Source organism: Zonotrichia leucophrys, chromosome 1A (genome assembly GCF_028769735.1).
Source record: "Zonotrichia leucophrys gambelii isolate GWCS_2022_RI chromosome 1A, RI_Zleu_2.0, whole genome shotgun sequence".
In the NCBI taxonomy this organism is placed as follows: Eukaryota; Metazoa; Chordata; class Aves; order Passeriformes; family Passerellidae; genus Zonotrichia; species Zonotrichia leucophrys.
Genome location: NC_088170.1, coordinates 10222348 through 10239318, shown reverse-complemented (window position 1 = coordinate 10239318; position 16971 = coordinate 10222348). Strand labels below are relative to the sequence as shown.

General features: G+C 45.5%; 1 protein-coding gene across 2 annotated transcripts in view; it reads right to left on the bottom strand.

Moving 5' to 3' along the window:
• HIPK2 (homeodomain interacting protein kinase 2) overlaps positions 1 to 16971 on the bottom strand; it is a 138177-nt gene that overhangs the window by 46924 nt on the left and 74282 nt on the right. The window lies entirely within an intron of this gene.

Genomic DNA, 16971 nt, shown 5'->3' with positions numbered 1-16971 from the left:
CTCTCTGGCTCCAGGAGATGCTACCAAAGCACCTCTGCTCCCTCCCCTTCCAGGGGCAATCTGTCCCACTGCCTTGGGGTGGTTGGAATCCTTCTCCACTGATGCTGGAAAGGTCTGTAGGGATAAGGTTACATGAACTTGCTCAGTTCCAGTGGCCAAGGTGAGATTAAATGAATCCTGGCCTATGTGCCCCAAACGTTCTGCGTTTCAAAAACTTCTGTGTGAAAGAACCGAAAATATTTTCCACATACTAAAAACCTTATCACACAAACGCCTTCCTTACTTATCCCACCTCTGCCTAGATGTCCCCATGCAGTTATATGACACAGTTCCTATTTATACAAGGATCTCCTAAAGCTTCTCTCCCGTTCTTGCAATGCTTCTAAAGCCCCAGCTTCTGGTGTCATGGCACATACAGCAGGAAGAATAACTTACTCACCCATACTCCTCTAACTATAAAGAAAGAAAAACTAGAAGACAGATAAAATAAACACACTGATTTAAAATTTTCATAATTTTAAATACAGCCTTGGGATTTCTCAGGCCCTTATGCATATTTTGGAAATGCCTGGAGTTGGCTATTGAGCGAATCAAGTGCCACCAAGCAAAGCTCGAAATAGGACCCATGGTTCCCAGTTCCCCATTTGTCATCAGGATAAGATCTGACACTAGTGAGATCATACTAAGGATTACCAATTGCAGTGGAAAATATTATGTTTTAATCACACCATTACATAGTCATGTCAAGACGAGTCTTTAGCCAAGAAACCAAGCAAAATGGTAATTTTCTTCCAAACAAGCAAAGACTCTATAGCAAGAATCCATGCCTTGCCTTCAGTCCACAAACTCTCCCAAGTTTTGGGAGACTTGTAATGATAAAAGTCCCAAACTACCTCTTCTTAAACCAGCAACGCCGAACGTAAAAATTACAGGAAATTGTGGGATTTTAAAGTTAGAATTCTTTGTGCCATCCCCACAAAAAACAAGTCAGAAACTTAAGAAGTCTTTACCCCCTCTAGCTTCATCTGTGCTTATCACTGTCATACCCTACACTCCTCTTTAGCCCACAGTGACAAACTTTTTATTCTAACAGCAATTTCTCCTCATGAACAAAGGGTTAATTTTCCTCCTTTCCTCCCTATTCCGTCAACCCTGTCATCCCTACACACTACCCGACACCTAGACAAAATGCAGAGAGAAAAAGACAGCTATGGTGACCTGAATCTCATTACTATGTAAATCCTGCATTCAAAGCCATCTGCCTCTCCCTGCCTGCCTTCCACATTGTGAGGGAAATGTCCCTGGTCACTAATGAGAGCTCAGCCACAAATCGCCTCAACTTCAGATCCCTCCCACTAACTCAAGTGGAGGGGTGGACTGTAGGGATATTCCCAACGTGATTTTGTGTGGAAAACTCCCTGTGCATAAAAAACTACTTGCACTGCTGTCATATGCAGCACACACCTCCCCTCCTCTCTCCCCACACTTAGGCTGCCAACACCTCCAGACCCCTGCAAGAAGGGATGACCTAGAATTTGAGGTTCCAAAATCTTTTTTTTTTTTTTTTCTCCTGAGTCTTTGGCTGTCAAGTGGGTTTACCTTAAAGTCCCACTTTCTGGAGTAGTAAGGAGAGAATTTGTTTTTTACACACAGAAGAAGTTTTCCATCTTCGCTACTGGGGAGGAAAGAACAAATCTATGTCCACATTATTTAAACACAAAGAGTGCAACTAAACAGAGCATCACTCATTCCATGAATTCTAACAATGGTGAGAATGCCTGTGGGAAAGGGCTACATCTAGGTCATATGCTGCCTTACACACACCACAGCCACCACTTGCTGGGGTTTTCTCCCAGCCTTCATCTAATCATTGTGATTTTTCTATGGAGAGGGAGTGGCCCTAAGGCAAAAAAAAAAGTCTTGTTAACTTAATTAAACAGTCACTAAGACACCTCAAGAACAACAGGTAATGGATACCACACAGGAATCCAGATTTTCAGCCAGCAGATACCTCCTGTTTGCTATGGGAAAGATGGAGTTGCAGTCACCAGGAGCAGTGCTCTGACTGCCTGAAATGGCCAATACCAACCATTTTGGGGCAGGATGCTATGAGCTCTGTAATGAAATAACTTGTCCACTGACAGAATACCTTGGAGTCTCCACTGTGATGGATATTGTTCTTTATTCTCAGTTATGGATGCATACATCCTTCTGCACATGGTATCTAACATACAACTCCTCTCTTTCTTAACATAAGCATGTCAGTTTTTTAAGACAAGGTGAGATCTTTACTTCCATCACATGTTATGGCACAGAGTTCCACAGGCACCCTTCTGCTTTCAATAGCATCTAAGCTCAGCTGTTTAGAGCTTGATTTTCCTTCATCAGGTTTAAATTTGTCACCTCTCACTTTGTGTTCACATAGATTGGTTTAGAGGTGAAGATGGAAATGATTGAATCACCTGTCCTTTACCACAAGCTGCTTTTATATCTTTGCCTTTCTTTCCCATGCCTGCAGCAGCTTCTGCCTTCCCAGGGTACCATCTCATGGATGTTTCAATCCCTTTCTACTGCCTGACCCTGCAACTCCTCTTCCTGACATGACTGCTGGAAACAGGCTGAACAGACCTAGAAAGAGTTAACCAGGATATTCCCCAGACTTATTTTACACTATTTGCAGAATGCTTTCCCGTTCCAGTCTTCCCTAAGCTTAATATTTTGTTTGCTTTTGGAGTGACACGAGGCATTTCAGCAGATGTTTTATCTGGGAGATCCTCTGAGACACACAGTCCTTTCTCCAGAGAAGCTGCAGTTAATTTAGGACATAGAATTATGCAGAAATAGTTCATTTTTTCTCTTCCAATGTTTACTGCCTTTCGGTACTGCACTCATCTAGCATAATGTTTTCTGTAATCTAGATCAAGTCCTTTAAGTGCTCCTTGCTCTTTTCTGCAACCTAACCTAAGACAGTATGTGATGTCTGCATGCTTGAACATTTCACTACTGGTCCAGCACTTTTTACAGATTATGAGTACATTAAATAACTCTGGTCCTAAAATGCACATGCAGTCCACAACTGACCCTTGTTTTCTTAAAAGCACTCAGATTGAGCTCAGCAAAAAAAGGTGTAATTTTCTTTTCCAAAGGGAAAGAAAACAGTTTCCAAGTCTTAAACAGTTCTTGTGTGGGATTTCTGCATTCTGCAGCTGCTAGCACTGTGTAACAAGGGAAAATGCTCTATGAAAATGTGCACATTCGAGTATTGCAATCATAAATGGGAAGGACAACTCACGTGGCAGCAAATCCTCCCAAACAGCACTGAAATCTTCAGCAGATCCCTCCATGACTGCACAGAGAAGTATCTTCTGTACCAACAATACAGGTTTTTTAACACAGATCCACCAAACCTTTCGATTGTGGTGAGGGATCCTGTCTGACGGCACACAGAGGAGCCAGCTGCCAGACACCTCAATGCATGCAGGAACATCCCCAGCTCCTGCTTTCCACCCATTTCTTGGCTGTGCATCTGCAACACTCCTGGCACAGCAACTCCTGCCTCCAGTACAAGGCACACAGAAGGAAAACAGAAAACTTTGCCCTCCTGTCCTTCCTCTCCCATGAGCTGCTACCTCGATGTCTTCCAACAAAATGCACTCCCCTTCTGCATGCACAGGCACAACCTGTTCTACAGCTCACACAAATCCCACCAGCACAGACCAAAGCTTTAGAAACCACTTGCCACCAGCCTGGGAAAGCCTGAAGAGCCCTGCCAAGAGCCTCTATCTCTAGTACAAAAGCAGCCATCCCATCCCTATTTCCACATCCCTACCCATTTCCAACCAAATTACCTGCCTGGACAGCAAAGGGTGACCTGCTCCTCGGCTCAGCAGTGAGTCCAGTCAGTCCCCATCCTTTGGAGCCCAGTTTAATGTGCCTGTGTACACCACAGAGCTCTGGTGCTGGTGCCCTGGGCAGCAGGGTCCCCGTGCTGGCAGCACCTGCAGGTCCCCAGAGGCAGCAGTGCCACCTCATCATTTGCTTGCACCTCATACACGACCCCGTCCTGCTCTCAGGCCTGCTGCTGGCGGAGTATTTACTTTAGCAACCCTGCTTTGTGGCAGGGTAATTTCATTGTCTGGTGTTTCTGTCAGGAAAATTAATTACCCGTCTAGCTTGCTGGCTTTTTCACCCACACATCACAGGACATTAAAAACAGATGCCAAAAAAAGTTCATTTCCACAGACTCGGATTCAGAGAGCTGGGCTCTTTCTGAATTTTAAAACTTCCCTGCAAACTACCCTCCTCAGGGATAATTTACCACCTTTGGTAGGATCTCATGGCCAAGTGTGATAGTCTCAGCTGAGTCCTTCATGGACAAGTATAACCTCAGACAAAATATAACTCAAAGCTGGATACCTGCTGGCACCTTGAGCAGAGAGTGCTCCTGCTCCCAGAAGAAGGCTGGGGGCAGCTGGAGGCAGTGCAGACAGATCTCCAGTGAAGATGTCTCTGAGCTGAACACACAGCTCCTGTCTCACTCGCTAAAGCCTGAATGCTGGGAAGCAGCAGCTTTCACAGCTCCACTCAGGAAGCCCTGGGCAGAGGGAGAGGCAGGAGCTGAGCTCCTGTGCCCAAGCAGGGATGCACTGACCAGCTGCACACCCAGGGCTTCACCCCACTCAGAGCTCAGGCTTCCTCCATGCACCAAGATACCTCTCGTGAGGACAAGGAACTGCATCCTTTGTGTGTCTTACAAAGGGGTTTTTATTCAAGTGATGGCACTCTATCCTCCTCTCAGATGAACCCCTTCTTTGGCATCTTTATGGACTCTCTCATACCTGCTCACTTGACTCTTTTATTTTGTGGAGATGTCCACCTTTTATTGCCATGTACTGTAGAATGCAGAGTACCTTTAACTCTTAGGTAATGGAGGTGGAATGCACAGAGAACGTTTTCTTTGTTCCTCTGTACTTCTCAGACTCCAAATAATTTCTTAAATGAAAGGATGTAAAAGGAGACAGGCTCATATTCTGGAAGTAAAATATTACAGTTGCTATCTCCCTCACTCCTCCACCTCTCCACTCACACAGACACCTGGAAGGGATGCAGATATCAAATATGGATGATCCCCAGACTAAGGCCATCCTCTGCTCCAGGGCTGGGCATCTGCAGACTTTTTGTGTCTGTGATAAAGACAGCCACCAGGGCCAGAGCATAACACACCTAGAAGCACCAACAGCTCCTGCTTGCTCACTCCCCATCCCATGAACAGGAGAGCAGCTCTGGGCCCCACTCGTGTCACCCAGCAGGGAAATGCTGGGCACACCCTCATTGCTGGATTTCTGCATTTCTCCTGCATTCCTGAGCAAGGGACAGCCCTGGTAGTCAAGACTCATCCCAGAATATGCAGGCACACTACACCTTTCAGATTCCAGCATAAAGTTCCAACCACAGAGAGGCCAGTGGGCACAGGGTTATTCCTGAGGGAGGGAAAGGACCACAGAGGAATGCCACAGAATACTGTTTGCCCACATATATCTATTGCTTTGAGTGATAAGGAAGGACAGTGCCACTACAGGGCTCCTAGCAGGCTCTGTATCTCACAGGTCAAACACAGGTACACCTGGTTCCTGGGTGTACGGACTGTGGGTGTAACCAGAGCCATTTCCAGGGCTGCCAGGCCACCTGTACATCTCCACTAGAAAGGAGCTCCCACACCGCACTGCTCACACTGCTCCTGCCCATCCCTCAAGATTAGTCCGCAACACTTCAAAAAATATCTGAATCAGCTCAAAAAACTGGAAGCTGGATCCCCTCAGCCTTCAGTGATGGTTTATGTTACAGGACATAAATATAAATTGGAGGCTGGTAACCTCCAGTGAGGCACTGCAGAGGTTTATCCCAGACTGATCTCATCTAACATCTTTATCCCTGACCTGAGGAGGAGGCAGGGTGCATTCCCACCCAGTTTGTGGGTGATGCCACACTGGAGATACCTGGCCATGCACGTGAGGGCAGGGCTGCCACCCAGAGGGACCTGGAGAGGCAGGAGGCATGGTCTGATGGGGACCTTCTGAAATACAGCCAGGAGAAATGCCAGGTCTGGCCCCTGGTGACAGTGGGGAGCTGCTCAGCTGGAATAGCCATGAGCAACTTGGTGGGGCTAGAAAGGAAGACCCTGGCAGCAGCAGGACCAACAGCATCCCTGAAACAGGGCCAGCCAACCAAGGAGTGTGGTGACCCACCTCCAGCCACATCTGGACACCATGCTTGGCATGGGGATCCCAGTGGGAGGGTGAACTGGAACAACCTCATGGTGCCCATGACAGCAGCCTGCTCCTCCTCCTCTACCACATGGAGAAAATGGTGCCAGGTTCTTCTCTCAGGTGGGCAGCAGAAGGCAGAGATGACAGGCAAATTGAAACAGGAGAGGATCCCTCTAGGGATGGAATGGGGAAAACACCTCCACTGTGCACATCAGTGAACCACCAGCACAGGCTGCCCTGAGGGACCCTGTGCTAACCTTGGAGGCTTTTGAGACTCAGCAAGATGAAGTCCTGATCTTGATCTCATGGCAGACTCAACCTTGACCATCAGGTTGGACTAAATGACCTCCCAGGGCCTCCTGTCCCCTGAACTTCTCTAACTCTGTAAGGTCCAATAATCATATATTTCTCAACAGGAAGGTCACCAAGATCCCCCTACACACAGGGGAAATCCTACACAGCTGGGAGTGTTTCCTGTGGTACAAGTGCAGGTCCCCAGGTATTTTAATCAAGTGTACATGCACAAAGTTGGGTCTTTTAACAGAGAGCAAGTTACACAACAATTTCTTCCAAGCCTTGTGATTCTCTCATTGCTAGCTAAAGGTATTTAATAACAAATAACTCATAGAAGCAGAGTAGACTACCCACCCCTGGCCACTGCTCATGTTCCACCAGGGTGCTGACTGGGAAAGGGTGAAAATACTCTAGAGGATGATGTCAGAGACAGTGAGGGCTATCCTGAACCTCAGGGAGGTCACCCACTGGTGACATTCCTGGGCCATCCCAGCAATGCCTGTGTCACTCCTGGCAAGCATTCAGCCAGCCTCTCCTAGAGACCTCCCATGGTGGAGCATCCATGAACTCTGCTGTGCCCCAAGGGAGCTCACCCCTTGTAATTTTAAGGAATAATACAGCTGTGCATAGCTGACTTTATGTCATGCTTAATTACAACTTGTTGTCAATCTGGCATCTATGTAATACATATGGAAAAACATAATTTAATACATCTCACTTGACTTTGCTTACAGCTGGCTTTCTGCCAGGCTGCTCCTCCTCCCTCTCCTCACTCTGCCTCGGCCTCAGCACACACTCAGTACCTATAACCTTCTCTCCTTTTCTCTCTTGCTCACTATGTCTGTCTCCTTTTCCTGCTTTATCTTTTCCTCTCTTCCCACACTCACTGTGGATGTCCCACATAGGAGCCCCCCACCCTGTGAAGGGGGTGCACAACCCTATGCTGCTGTGGGTCTGCATCCAGTTTGAAAAATGGGGAGTCACAAAGACACCTATCAGGGACCCCAATAGGATCCCCCTGCTCGCCACCACCCACACGAGGAAAAAGCAATTTCCATAGGTTAATCCTGCAAGACTTTCAAGCAAACCACACTTACATATCAAGCACTTGCCATCCCTGTGCACCTTTCTTGGGATTAAGCAAGCTGGATTCAGCCATGAACAAAGCCTGGGTTTAAACAGGGAGGGAGGGGTCCCTGCTGGGAGGCTCTGCACCTCTCTGCTCTCCTATCTACATTGCACATACACACTCCATTTAGGTTAGGGCCTCAAAGAAAACCTCCTGCTCCCTTCAGCAAGAGCATGTGAGCAAACAAATGACTGAAGCTCAGAGCTGGAGAAAGCAGTGCAGCTGTTTGTGGAAACAAGACAAAAGATTTAGAAACACTTGCTTTTTTTCCCCCCTCTCCCATGTCAGGCTGTTTACAGAAACCAAGGGATGAAATTTTGCAGACAAAACCACTGAGAGCAGCCTGTCAGTCTCGAAGGGAAGGAGAAAGGGAGGGAGACAGAAAGGGAGGGGAGCGTAGGCTTCTTTCAGGATTATGGATCATTGCTAAATTGCTCTATCAATTATTAAACCCATCACTCAAAGTGCAGTAACCAAAATATAGCAGATAAAGCCTTTCTCATCCACTCTCTACCAGCTGCTCTCCTCCTCCTAAAGCCAGAGGGGAATGAAAATTCCCATAGTTTATATTTTATACAGATCATTTTCCCTGAGCCTTGAAAATAAAATATTTTCTGGACAAGGTACAGTGGAACCAAACCCATAGCAGAAAGACATTAAAGGAGAAATTGCCCTTTTGACTAACAGACCTAAGGAATAAAACAAAAATCTCTGCAATCAATATGATTTCTTAACACTGACAGGGTAAAACATTTGTCTGTGAATAAATGAAGAAGCAGGCCTCAGTCATCAATACCTGTTACTTGCTGTTTGCTTTTGCTGAGCAGATCTGAGACCAACAGCAGGGTGGGCATGGTCCCAGGAAAGGACAGAACAAAGGGGCACGAGGCACCTGGTCTGGTGGAGAAGAAAACTGCAGAAGTGGCTCTGTGGAGAAGAAAACTGCAACCATGCATCCAGGGTGAGACAGGAAAGCCTTTGTGAGCAGAGCTGAGAAGGAACCACACAGGGGGGATTAACCAGGACCTGACATCCCACTGGCAAGGCTTCCACGTGGCTGCCAGGGTCTGGATGGATGTAGTGATTCTGTGAGTTTCTAGCAGCACCACATGCACTTGCTGGAAGCATTTACCAGGTGCATCATCTGAAGCAAATGCATGCCTGAATCCTAGCAAGGGCCTGGCTGCAGCTCAGGTTAAAAATGCACTCGTGTGTTCTGCAAGTCCTTGCTGTGATTGAACTTGAAATCATAAAAGGCAAAAAAATGCTAATAAACCAAATAACAGAAAAGAGAGCCAGGCCCTGGGTACAACCAAGAGCCCGATAAGTTTGTCCCAGCCAAGCATCTTTGAACATCCCTGGAGGAAGCCCCACTAGACTGACCACAACCATATTCACCTCTTTGCACTCAGAAATGCAGGACTCCATAAACTTGAGAGGAGATGCCCAAAAAGGAGCACCAGGAGCATCCCCCCAGGGGTTGAGAGCTCCACACTGAGCCAGAAACACAAAAACACTCACAGGGGGTGATGCAACAACAGCCACACTGAGCAGAGCCTGACCTCTGGTTGTTCTCCCAAACAAAGGGCCACGCAGGGGGGGAGGGCTGGGGCTTTCCCAGGTTATGGAAGAGATCAGAGAACAGAAAAATCATAATTTGAAAACAAAAGCCCTATCCATGCCAGGCAGTGAATGGATGAGCCTGAACGCATTGGGTGCAGAAATCCCCTGAAGGAGGCATCTGATCGAGAGGGGAAGAATGCCAATTATGTGCTCCCATTCATGCCACTGCAATGAAAGCATAATTCTGACTCTGCTTTCTGACCTGCAGTATGCAATTTATGCAAATCCAAGCTGTTCTCGCTTCCCTCAGAGCCAAGTGTCCACCAATGCCAGAGCTGGCTCCAACTTTTTGTTTTCCTTTTCAAATCTATTGTTTCCACTGCTGAATATTTAAGACCTTTTGTTGTTGCTGTTGCATTTCTTTGGAAATGAAATAATAATTGAAAAAATCCCACAGCACACAGAAACAAACAAAAGTTGACTTCTCCTCTCTCCAGCCATTCTGCCACGCTCAGTTCCATCCCAAGCCCTTATCGTCCCAGCCCAGAGCCTTGCCACGCATTGGCCAAGTGCAGCTTCTCGTGTCTGATCTGCAACGCTCCTGACACTTTTGTTCACAGCAAATACTGAAAGTTGCACCAAGCTGCATGGTGGTTTTATAGGATTAGCCTGAATACTGAGCCAACTGTCAATATAAAGCTCCAGAAGATTTCTATCCCTGGCAAACACGGATACGAACCAGACTCAGGCCATGATCCTAAGATTGGCTTCACAGAACAAGTAGCAGGTCTGAGGCTAAAAATATCAAATTACTGCAGCCTTCTTTTATTTTTTTCTTTTTTTAATCATGTCTACTGGCTGCCTTCTTTTTTTATAATTAGAAGACAACAAAGACAAAAATAAAGTACTTATCCTGCCTGCTCCTTGGAGAAAGGAGCATTGCCCTTCACTTATCTCTGAAGGGCCACACAGATTTAATAATATTATTATTATTATTATTAGCTGCAACTATTTGTATTTCAGCAGAGCCCAGAGCCTCACAATGCTAGATGCTAAAACGTGCTAAGGGACTGTGTCTGCTCCAGAGAATTGATGATCTAAGACAATGTGTGGTGACAGGGGAACAGATTGGTCGAGCAGTTCGCCCAAGATCATACAGTGAGAGCACAGCAAAGCCAAGAAAAGAAGCGGGGTCCTTGTGAACAGCGTGCTGTATCTGTCAGACCACGACTCCTTCTTATTATAGCAGGGAACAACAACAATAATAGTAATAATAATAATACATGGATTTGAAGGTCCTGTGAAACAGATGGGAATTACTGAGGTAAGGCAAATTTTAGGTCAAAATGACCTGTAGATACCACCCAGCAAGACAGTAGCCATGCTAGGAACAGTGCATGAAATCCAAGGCCCACTTTTAAGTCCAGCCTGGTGAGTCACAGCACCCTGCCTATGCTCTAAGGACCTGCTTGGTCCAGGCAGGAGTTGAAGGAAAAGCCTGGGAATGCCTGCTCATCTGCACTTGGAGATCTGCATGGCAGGGAACAGCAGGGACACCTCAGAGCTGCCCCAGTTGCCTTTTCCTGCTGCAGAGGGTTGAAAATTGGCACTTTGAACTCAAGCCCTACTTGAGTCAGCACAGCCAGTGGAATGGGTGACAACAGCCCCCTGTACAGGCAAGCAGGGCACAGCACAGACTGCAGAAACACAAATCCACTCTGAACTTAATTCATTTTTATTACATTTATATTAGGGCTAACATCTGGAAGTGTTAAGTAGAGCCCTACTGTACAAGATGATGTAAAAAAAATGGAAGAAAACAGTCCTTGCACTAAAAAACTTGCAGTCTAATTTGGGATCCCTCATCATCCTGGAAATAAAAGCTCTGGGACTTGCTGCTCAGCATCTGCTAAGACAGGAGCTGCAATCAAACCTGAACAAAACACAATCTGACGCACTGGGGCAACCACTATGAGTCTAGATCCTGCAGCTGCCATTTTTTAGGGCCAAAGGCTGTAATTGCTCCTTTGTCCAGAGATGGAAGAGGGCCCTTGTAGCTGTAGCAGTAGAACAACTCTGACCTTATTAATGTCACACATCTCAGTGGAGCCAGACAGAAAAGCAGGACACAATCAACAATGCAAGTGTGGTGTGCAAATAGTCCCAAAGGAACCATGATGCTTGTGGGAAGAAAAGCACCTCTTCAGAGGAAAGACTTTTAAGACAAAGTCTTCTGCAAAGTTAAGTTCATTCTTTATTTAAAACCATCACATAGAAAATTCAATTGTTCTCTAATGCATTTCTGTACCAAATCAGGAACCTAAATTCAATCATTAAAGTGTGAAGCTGATGAATTTAAATCCATAGTAAGTGCAAATTTCAACACAATTTTAAGTAAGGAGTCGCTCCCAACACCTTCATAACATGTCAACACATAGTCATATATTTGTTTCTAGGACTCTTCAAATGTCTCCTTTTACTGTTTCATTTTTTTCTTGCCAAAACAAATTCTTAAAGCTATCTCGATCCTCTGAAAAAACATAAACATCTTCTGCATGTTAAAATCTAAGGTGGCTATGAGAGAAATTTTGGAAAGACAAATCTTGCAGGGGAAAAAAAAATCTTACAAAAACCACTTTTCACTATACACAAGGGGAATCTGAACTGATTCCCATCTGATTATCTTTAACTTCTAATTTGTCCTTGGATCTCACTGCAGTACGGATGTCATTTTTTAATTTCACTGTATTTATAAGCCGGTGCTGTCCTTGTAAAGGGCAAAGAAATCCCCATATATCAGGAATGCTTTTGGCTGGCAGGAAGTTCAGTAATTATTCCAGAGAAATAAATACAACAATCCAGACTATTTCCCAGGGCATGAAGGCAAAGATCCACCCTTTCTTGAAAGAAGGGGCTGTCCTATGTATACATTCCTATCCTCAATTATTGTGACTGCCTGTAACATTTAGCTCTCTGTTAAGTCAACTGCAGGGTTCAAGAACATTTCCTGGCATTCTTCACATTTTTTTACATGTTGCAATTTTATCTGGTGTGTATCATATGCTTCCCCCCAAAATGCCTGAACCAAACCCTCTTCCTCCTGACTGAGGAGTTCAGGCTTCATAAATTTGACTGCAGCTCTCCGAAACCTCACCACATGAGAGCTGTGTTAGAAATTACTGAAAACAGAGCAGGTTTGGCTTTCATAGGTAAGAGCTCAAACAGGGGATGCAAATGGACCAAAGCCTCCCTTTAAAGACACTTTCATCCAATTCTAAGCTTGTGAATTTATTGTCCCAATGTCTTGGAGCTTCCCTGTCCCTCCATCAGAAAACCTTAGTGTACATTTCATTACTTGTACTGCACCTTTCCCCAGCTCTATGCCTGCAGCTCCCCTGACACCCATTTTAGCTGGGGAAAGCTGTCATTTTGGTTTATCTGGGGCTGTGACAGAGCTGGTGCCTGCAGCACATCGGGCAGGAGCCTCCAGCTGGACGGGGGCAGGACAGAAGGGCCCTGCCTGAGGGGCAGCTCAGTGCCCACCTGTGATTTACTGCCAGCACACAGCAATATTTAGGGTGCAATAATAAGGTGGTACACAAGTGCTTTACCAAGAAACAAGATGGGGAAGGGAATAACTGTATTTCCCCTGTTGTTCTAAGGGGAGGTTCACCAAAAGGTTAGCGAGAAAACAATGTAGGCCCATCGATCACCGGGACAGCTACCCTAGAAAGGTTACCCCGTGTTCCTGCCTCATTTTTCACATCTATAATTACCCTGCCGCTTCTCCCCGCATCCCACCCATCGCCAGGCAGCAAATGCCAACCACTGCTGCTTTATTAATTATGTATTTTGCTCATGCCCATTGTCGCCGCCCCACAAGATGCTACAACAGCGACAGGATTATGTGGTACAACTTCTGTGATCCCCGCAGGGTGGCGTGGCCAGGGAGAGGGAGCTGAAGGTTTTTTCTGTTTTTCCTTCACCAGAGAGGGGAAACAACCAGCTCCATATCCAGCTGAGGTGGGATGGAGGTGGGAGGGATGCAGCTCTTTACATCTGCCCAGTGAGAGGGAGAAGCGATGTAGGGGCATATGAGGAAAGACTGCTTCCATTCATGAAGGGCTCAGATTTCTCTTGGATCTTCATCCAAACGAAACAAAATGCCAATATTGCTGAACATACTTAGCACCTCCTCAAGCGCAATCCTACTCTGAACAGTGCCTGTCTAAAAACAGCAACGCCAGGCTCCTTGTTTACTGTGTCTTCCTGATGCCCGATCTGAATCTCTCAGTTTAAGAGGAAAAAGAGGAAAAAAAAGGTATTTTTTTATCTACCAGTCCAGCAAACACAACCATGGCTTCAAGAGCCACTCTGGACTAATTTATTGCATATTTATGCAAACAAACACGAGCAGCCAAATTCAGAGTTACGCAGAGATGGGCAAGGGAAGTGCAAGACAATGATTTGAAGACAACAAATTTGCATGGAACTTGATATGTTTCTACTCAAAGTACAGCATCACATTCCTGATTCAGGGGAGCCTGAGGGTTGGTTTTTGTTGTTTTTTTTTTTCTTTAAGGAAACCTAAAATAGCTTCCTTTGAGAACATGTATTCTGTAATCACCACTTCGTCCTTCTGCAGTATTTCTGGATCCAGATTTTTCAGTTGTAGAATAATAGTAAATATGTATAAAATAGGGAAAACTTCTGCTTGACTGAAGTATTTTCTGTTCTTGCTTTTTTCCTGTCCCACCAGAAACTACAAATAATTTATGTTCTAACAATTCTAAAACCATTATTTTCTAACTGTAATCATTTCTACAAGAGAACTCAGGGTTGATGCAAAGTGGAATAGAAAAGAAATTGCTGACAAAAGCAAAAAGATCAGCATGACAAAAGCCAGCACAACAACAGACACAGAGCTGCATGTGTGTCCTGTTTTGGACCACAGAGAAGTTCACACCCACTGAATGGTAATGAAAAAAGAAACACCCTGGAAAACCAGTAGGAGTAGACTCAAGAGGAAATTAAAAACAGAATTTCTCTTGAGAAAGAAACCTAGATCGAAAGCTTCTGCAGTGTCTTTGATGCTGTTGAGCTTGGAGATGCTCACCTTAGGATCCTGACAGCAAATTACTTGGCACAAATAGGAAGGATCCAGAAAAACCAAGGAGGTGTAGTCACACTGCCAAGAAAAACCAAAAGCATGGCACCTGCTGACCTTTGAGCTAACTCACTGTGTGAAATGTGCTCCACAACACACCCCTGAGACTGGGGGTGATCCAGGCACTTCTGCCAGACTCAGCTGGTGGCTGAAAGCAAGGGAAAACCCACCAGAAGCACTGGCTTTTTGCATGGATACCCATCCCACACACAGACAAGGCATGTGTTGCTCCTGACCAGAAGTCAGAATTACCATCAGCAGAAAACATGGATCACAGAGCTCATTTAAATGCAAGAGAGTGAAAGCCACCTACATCCTCCATCCATTCCCCTTGTACTGACTTCCCCAGTCAGGCTGGAAGAAACCAGCCAGATCCTGGTTTATAATGATCTTCCTTTTTCCCGTGGAGAGGGACAATGTCAGTGAATCCATCAGCCCCTGAATCCATAAGGCAGCACTGACTTTGTCACATGAGTGTCAGGTCTGACACTGTGCCCACCTATGGTTTGTTGGACTAAGAGGGAAGAGAACCCTCAAGAGTGACCAGGGGATTCCCTAAAGCTTCTGGTTTTGACACCACCTGTGAGATCCTCAGGGACGTCAAGAGAAGAACAGGAAATGCCTTTATTGCAAGAAAATTTATGAGAAAATGTTACTATCTCATGTATGCTCATTTCAAAAAATCTGAAATTTAATGATTTTCTTGCCTTCCTGACTATGCCCATTTACAGCTCTTTCAGGTTGATTGCTTATGCATAAGCTGGGGCATATGTACTTGAGGACACTTCTTGGTTGTTTCTTTGAATTCCATTGTTTGCTTATTTGTTACAGAAACAAAGAACAATCAACAACATGGTACAGAGCCACATGTTTTGGAGTGGAGCACAGCCACAGACCCTTCAGAATTGAGATGGGTCCTCTGAGGATCTATCTCACTTTTAGAAAAATCCCTGCTTTCCCACTTTTCCTTGAAGCAGCACACTAGACGAAGAAGGATTAATTAGTTGATGTTTCTAAAGCTCTTTGAAGATGAAAAGCGTTATTTTTATTTTCAAGTCTCACCAAGTGAAAAAAAAATCAAAAAAGAAAAGGCCAGAGAAAGACTGCTGCTGTTTCTAATGAGAGAGGTCTCAGGCCTGAGCTCCTGTACAGAGACACTTCTCCAACACCAAATATTAACCTGCAAGCCAACACCACAGCCCTTCCTCTGGGCCATCCATCAACAGGGGCTCTGCCCAGCTGCCTGTTTTCATGGAACATGCAGAACTCAATACCACTGAGACCTCTCCCCCTGCATCAGATTTGCTGAACTTGTTCACCAGATTCAAAACTTAAGGGGAACAAAGCAGCTGTGTGATCACACACACACACCTTGTTTTTGTAGAGAAGCAGACTAAAAGCAAATGAGGAAGGCCCTTGAACACAGTTGCAGAATGTCCAGCATGGACAGAACACAGGCTATTTTTTCCTGAAATGTAAATTACAGCAGTGATTTATCTTTCTTAAACCCTTTGTACCCCCTGATGGAATTTCTCTATGTCTCTATTTTTTTTTCTCCTCTGTGGCAACACGAGGATGCACTCAAGCAGCAGAGGTGTGCTGTGGGGAGGACTAGGATCCCCTGGCAGGTAGAAGGCAACAAGAAGCTTACAGGTAGGGTGCCCTGCCCTAGGAAGACAAAAATAGCAAGAAGACAGACAGGATTGCAATGTATTAGTCAAGCTGTGCTTAACACCCAAGACAAGGACGACAATGAGCTGTTACAGGTCAGGCCTGAAATGAGCTGGAAACCAAGAAGGGAAAGACTCCCATGTGTAGCCCATTTACAGCTCCTTCAACTCCCTGATCTCATCAAAATCTCACCACCACCAAATATAAACAGGATGTTTGCTCTGAGTTATCCTGTTAGGTAACACTGAATATTCATCTCACTGATGCCTACGATCCTGCACCAGATATATTCCTTCCCCCTGACCAGGCAGAGCTGGCAGGACCTGTCCTGAGCCTGCTTTCACCAGAATTCCTCTCCCTGCTCTCAGCTCAGCAAGGCAGGCACAATGTGCAAGAGCTGAGAGGTCCTGCAGAAAAACAGCCATCTGGTGAAGGGGCAGGAAGAACCAGTTAAAAACAGAGTAGCTCCACCATATGGAGAAAATAATTCAGTTGGGCAGTGTAGGAAGAAGCAAACCCTATTATAATAATTGTGTTGCCAAGTGATGTTGCAGACTTGTTTTTCCCCTCACGGCTTCTGCACTGATTAAGAACAGAGCTTCCCCCATAATATGGCACAATCCCCACAGCAAGAGCAAACTGTTCCACCAAGCCACTTGTGGGAATATCAGGTTAATACCAAAATGTTCACAGCATGAACTGACCATGGAGACAGGAGCATTGCACCCCCAGCTTGCCCATCCTTCCATTCTGAGTTAAAATACCAAGACTTTGGGATAAGCCAGCCCAGTTCAGCTGGACAGCACCCTGAGGAAAGCTGACTCAGACTCAGCACAGGAGGCAATTACACAAGTGACAAAAGCTAGGTTTGGAAAACTTCT